The following is a 6,572-nucleotide window of genomic DNA, read 5'->3' on the forward strand; positions in this document are numbered from 1 at the left end:
ATTTCTGTGGCAATTATAACACAATATACACAAATCTGAAGCATGACAAACGTTAATGTTCCATAATACTCTGTCACGAGAAAAAAACTTCCGAAACATGTTGAGAACAAGCTCAGCAACAGGTAAACATATCAGCTATGTACAGGCATTCAGCAAACAATGATACAATATTCACCGATTGCTTTCAACATGGAGGGCGGTGCCCAAATTGTCTCACCTGTGATTTGTAAATGGAATCCCGAAGGCCGTAGGCCTGAGGGATTCCATTTACAAATCCCAGGTGAGACAATTTAGCCACAGCCCGACATGTTGAAAGCAGTAGGTCGATATTGTAATTGTAAATCTATCCATTCAAAGGATCTGACGACGATCTCTTTCCTGCTTTCATGCGATGGTAAACAGACAGAATTGGTTCTGTTCTGTTCACACACTACTTTCAGTCCACCTACCTGCAAGGGTCAAGTCCCAAGAAATATGTCTCTGTATTCCTATCGTATCACTCTCCTCCTGTTTTGTTTTCTTTCACATACATTTTCCCTTCTTTTTTGACGGGTTTCTGGACAGCAAACTCAAAACAAATTCTTTTCATCACAAAAGCGATCTTTGGAATTGACTGACGTAGTCCGAAAGAATTCATGCATCAACTTACGTCACGTATCCGACGTCATCACTTCGCATACCTTATGGTCTCGGTATTTCGTTGGTACTTCATATTTCCTACTTGTAAAATGACCCTCAAAGCTAACCGAGACTAGTTGAGTCTGTATCCATGCTGGCGACACGTGAAACACATGACTTGTATTGATACGCTTGCCAGGAAGTGTACATTGAGGCAGATCCATTTGGAGGTGATACACGCTGATTGCCTGACCGCTGAGTGATTGCATTGACCAATCAAAATGTCGAATTAACAAAGAAGGATTTACAATGTCAAATGTTCACATTTCATATGGTAAGGTCAATGAACATCACACACGTCCAAAGGGTCACGGTCAGTTCACCACTCGTTAAGACACTCCTCGTGCATTTTCCGGCATTTGCACGCTGCTGTGCATGGTAGCTTCGCCTTTCTGCATCTGCACCTTCCACTGCTGCACTACTTCTGGCAGGTGCAGAAGATGATGTCTAGGCACGCGTCTGGAACAGACGGAAGGGTTTTCAGGACGGGGAGGAAGACGCCATCCTTCAGTTGCCAGCCCATGCTTTCAATCGGCGGCAGGTTCGGCTTCTTCTCATGAGCTTGTTGCCAGACTGAGGCCTGATAATGAGCTCTCTTGATGTGGAAGCTCAGAGCATCACTGGATGGGGGCAGATTTTCTGGGGCGGTGGCTTTCCGGAACATGATGGTTCTGGCACCATCTGCAGTCTCACAGTTTCAGATGTACAGCTTGCAAACGAACTGTTCTGCTTCTTTTGACGTGTCGTCTGTCAGCTGCCCTTTCCCCAAATTTGCCAGCAGCTGGTGATGTTGCTGAAACACTTTCCACCCAGATACCTTGCCTTGGCCAGACAGGAAAGATGTGGAATCCGAGCCAGTGATGGCGTGGAATCCTATCAAGTTCTGGAGCTTTGCCTTCTCCATGTCAGGTCTCTTGGCAATATTGTGAACTGGGATGTACTGTCTACACTTTGCTGTGCCAGTTTTCATCCACACTTTCTTGCACTTCATGTTGTCAAAATGTGCAAGAATCAATACAGCTACATCTGTGTCTTGTGAAGAAACAACCAGGCTGGTTGCATCGCTGTTCACACAATGCAGAACAACACGTGTATCACCCTCTTCGTGACTGGCCTCTAGCGGAGTCGTGTCCACGTCTGGCTTGGATGACTCAACTTGAGTTGGATCACTGAAACCACCGGAAACCACAACAGTTTTGTCATCTGGTGCCTGCAGGATGAGTTGCCGAGACAGAAATTTGGCCAGATCAGCTTTGTTCTCAGGGTGAGACATGAAGTTGTCCCATTTGGCTGGCAGGGGTGTGTCCTTAGACTCTATCAGTTTCCTGATGGGCTGAGCTCCTTTGCTCCGCTTCTTTCTTGTTCCACATTTGATTGACAGCTGATCATACCGATCAAAGACGATGTCGGTGCGTTTAAAGGCATGTCCTTGGGCAAGGAGAGACTTGACGAATGTGTCAGTAAGATCACCAAATGTAGCTGCACCTTGTGGCTTTCCAAGTGCACAAACATGTGCTTGCCCATCAACGACAAGTGTTGCCTTGTCTCCAAGCTCTTGTGCTTCAATGCCTGGAGGACAGTTTACACCACTTGTGAGGATTTTAAGCAAGCTTGCTTTTGATCCTGACCTTAAACTGCCATCAGTTTCAGCAAGTGAAGGGGGTACTGGCATCAGCTCATGCTTCATGATCACAGAAAGATCAACACTGCGCCCTGCTTCATAGGCCGTGATCAACCGCTGAAGAATCTTTCTGTCAGCTTTGACCGTCTTTTGTTTCCCACTCTTTGCATCCTTCTGCTTCACCTCGTACAGACTGGCAAATGTCAGAGGCTTGTTCTTCGGCAGAGCATCGCGGAATTTCATTTTCCTCTCTTCGCAGGGCACAAGTCTCTCCCGAACAAATGTTTTCACCTGTTCTTGTCCTTTTTCACGTGCTGTCAACAGGTTTTCTTCCATGTTCTTGGTTGTAAGATCCTTCGATGCAATGTTCTGCAGATCTTCAGGCACACCCAGAGAAAAAACCTTGAAGCGTTTAAGGTTGTCAAACAACTTTTCTTCATCAGTTTTGTCTTGTCTTTTTCTGGCCTTGTTGCATTCGTTGTGAATGCTCTTCTCGTCAACCTCTGCTCCAAAGACTGCTCTTGTTTCTCCTGCAATGTGAGATCGGAGATTGAACGAGAGGGCCCAACGGTTCAGAGCAGACGGTGTTTTTGTGATGCCCACAATCCCTCCACATGACTTTCCAATCCCGTTCAGCCATTCTTGACTTTGATCTGGGTCCACCTGGTTGAACTTGCTCTGGCTCCTCTTCACAACAAAGTGCCCAGCTTCAAATTCCTTCTTCACTTCTTCGGGGAGCTGATTCATTTCACTGACGTAGACTGTGCCCCATCGAGCATAGTTGGTATGATCATATCTCATGAAGTAGGGGAGCATTGCCGTGAAAGCTTGAAGATGCAGATTCCAGTCGCCATCTCTACTGGCGCGTGTGAACTGGAGAAGAATTTCTACCATCTTCAGGTACTCCCACCAGAACTGGAAGTTTGGATTGGCCCGCGAAGCAGCAAACGAGTCCACAAGGTCTGTGAAGCGTTTGTTGGCAAGAAGATGTACAAGTGCTGCTGTGTCATCACGAACCATCTCGTCTTCAATCTCTTGTGCGAGCTCATCATCACTGCCGTGGACGTACTGCAGCAACTGTGGTAGGAGTATTCTCCACAAGGCTTGCCAGGTCAACTTATGAGTTCGCATCCCTCTGACATAGGACTTGCCTGCCAGCACCTGTTCAGCTGTTTTCGGGCCAAGGACATTGCTCTCGACCAACAGATCCAGAAGACCAGAGCACTCCATGTGACGCCCGATGGTTTTGAGGAAGTTGAGGGACGTATGGAGACCACCGAGCCTCACTACCAGCAGATTCTGATATTCAGCTTTAGCCCATTTGAGATTTGTGTATATTGTGTTATAATTGCCACAGAAATACCATAACATCTTAAATGTTGTTGAAATTTGTACTGATTATGCAACGTTATTGATACAAACGTATGTTGAAACAAAAGTTGATAATAAATAGAGTGGTTATGTTTAAAGAATTTTCAGTTTTTGTGTGTGGGTGAGTTTTCAGGCTTGTGGCGGCCATTTTGAATATTTAATGATACAGGACAAACTAGCAAATATACACTTTGTCATACAGCAGAAATGGGAAGAGCACACCATAATTACTCACAAATGGCGTATCTCTATTTTAGGCCCCGTTTTTGAGAATAAATGGTCCAAATAGTGACCTTTGACTTTGACATTGACCTTGACCTTTGACCTAGTTGATTGTGCACCATTGATCTGAACCCCTGCTGAAATGTAATTGTTGAATCAGATGTCCAGTGTGTACAACAGATGAGCCACTGCAAATCTTGATGGCGTCCAAGTTTAAACACATCTGAAATATGGGGTCAAAATGACCTTGACCTTGTCAGAATGATGATCAATGTATATTCATTTTAATGCTGAATACCTACTGGGTAATATCACTTATTTTTAGTGATTAGTTCGCAGTAGTTTACTGCCAAAAGACAACTTAAAATGCACACATGACAAAACAGTACAAGTCAATATTGTCAAGTCTCATGTGACCTTGACTTAAGGTCAAGGTCAAATACTCTGACAAGGCAACCATTGCCTATCGGTCATCTACCAACTAGCCAAAAATTAACACTGTATCTCTAAAAACACCAAAGATATAAGCATTTGTTTGAGAATTAGTAGTCTCTTGATATCATGGTGGCCATCTTGGAAACCGTTGAATAGTAACGAATATAGGCATTTTTGACTTTGGCAACAGGCAGAAATGGATTCAGCACACCCAAATCTATAAGAAACAACCTGTTGCCATTAATTACCCACAAATGCCCGAGGGTGTTAGATTTTCTGAAATCTGTCCTAGTCTATTTGTACCACACGATGTTTCACTGATCTACAACAGCATACACTGACAACTTGAAATTCTTATCGGGAATGTTTTTCAGCTTTACAAATGTCAATAGCATACCCTTTTCTGCTAACTTCCCGATGAAACAGGACTAAATAAATTATTTTCTGTCCCTAAACACCACAAAATGCCCAAAGTCGAAATATGTAGTACAAACAGGGGAGTAAAACGGAACAGCCGTTTTTGTGTGCCTGTGAGCTTAGTTCACAGTTGCCGACTGACACAAACTTTTGCATTCGGCTTTTCTTATCTCGTAACTCCACACTAAATAACACACTTCCCCTCTGAAATATTGATGTTCAACCCATGGTACTAAAATTCATGTAGTCGTTTATAACTGAGGTTGGAAATTCGCTTCATGACGAGACAAGTATAAATGCCATTCACCCAAACTGAAAACGTCGCTGCCGTCTGCTCGCTTTGTACGGATTAGCTGTTCTCTTTTCCTCCCCTTGTTGCATTCTAGTTCTTCAGTTGTTTCTAGTTTTCCGTTGATTTTGTGCTTTGGTCTTCTTCGTACGTAGTCTTGTTCAAAATTAAAAAAACTCAAACTTCTTTTTGTTGTATACGAATGAACTAAAAAAAAAGCTGTTTAACAGCTGTGTTGTCAAATCGAGTTGTTTTTCCAAAGTCAGAGTGGCGCCTGCGCAAAACTAATGCGCATAAGAAACGGCGTCTGCTATCAAAACCTGAGATCAACGCATCGACGCAAAAACTGTCATTTTGTAAGTTTGGAACAACAAATAAAGGTCAGAACAGCTATATAATCGCTATTGTATTTTCAGCGTAGCAATAGGGTCCGATATTTAGACTCGAACAAGTATAATGCGACTCGTCTTCGACTTATTCGACTCGTCGGCATTATACTTGTCTCGTCTAAACATCGGACCCTATTGCTACGCTGAAAACACAATAGGTGTTAGTGTTGTGACCGAGAGGCGTTTAGGGTACAACAAGGGTACGCCTTCCAACGTCATCATCGTCGTCCTTATCAACATCAGTAGCTGCATTAGCAGCAGCAGCAGCAGCAGCAGCAGCAGCAGATTTGTGCTTAGTTATGTTTTGTTATATGCCTACGTCATTTTTATGTGTGTCTGTCTGTCTGTCTCTCTCTCTCTGTCTCTCTCTTTCTGTTTATTAACCTCAGGTACCCACATCACTGTCTGTCTCTGTCTCTGTCTCTCTCTCTGTCTCTCTCTCTGTCTCTCTCTCTGTCTCTCTCTCTCTCTATCACTCTCTCTCTATATATATATATATCTCTCTCTCTCTCTCTCTCTCTCTCTCTCTTTCTCTCTCTTTCTCTCTATCTCAATATCTCTCTCTCTTTCTTTGCATTTATTAACCTCAGGTACCCATACCACTGTCTATCTCCTTCTATCTGTGTCTCTCTGTCTGTCTCTCTTCATCTTTCCATGTATTAACCTCAGGTACCCATACCACTGTCTATCTCCTTCTATCTGTGTCTCTCTGTCTGTCTCTCTTCATCTTTCCATGTATTAACCTCAGGTACCCATACCACTGTCTCTCTCCTTCTATCTGTGTCTCTCTGTCTGTCTCTCTTCATCTTTCCATGTATTAACCTCAGGTACCCATACCACTGTCTCTCTCCTTCTCTCTGTGTCTCTCTGTCTGTCTCTCTTCCTCTTTCCATGTATTAACCTCAGGTACCCATACTACTGTCTCTCTCCTTCTCTCTGTGTCTCTCTGTCTGTCTCGCTCCCTCTTTCCATTTATCAACCTCAGGTACCCATACCACTGTCTCTCTCCTTCTATCTGTGTCTCTCTGTCTGTCTCTCTTCATCTTTCCATGTATTAACCTCAGGTACCCATACTACTGTCTCTCTCCTTCTATCTGTGTCTCTCTGTCTGTCTCTCTTCATCTTTCCATGTATTAACCTCAGGTACCCA

The sequence above is a fragment of the Littorina saxatilis genome, linkage group LG14 (genome assembly GCF_037325665.1).
Source record: "Littorina saxatilis isolate snail1 linkage group LG14, US_GU_Lsax_2.0, whole genome shotgun sequence".
NCBI lineage: Eukaryota > Metazoa > Mollusca > Gastropoda > Littorinimorpha > Littorinidae > Littorina > Littorina saxatilis.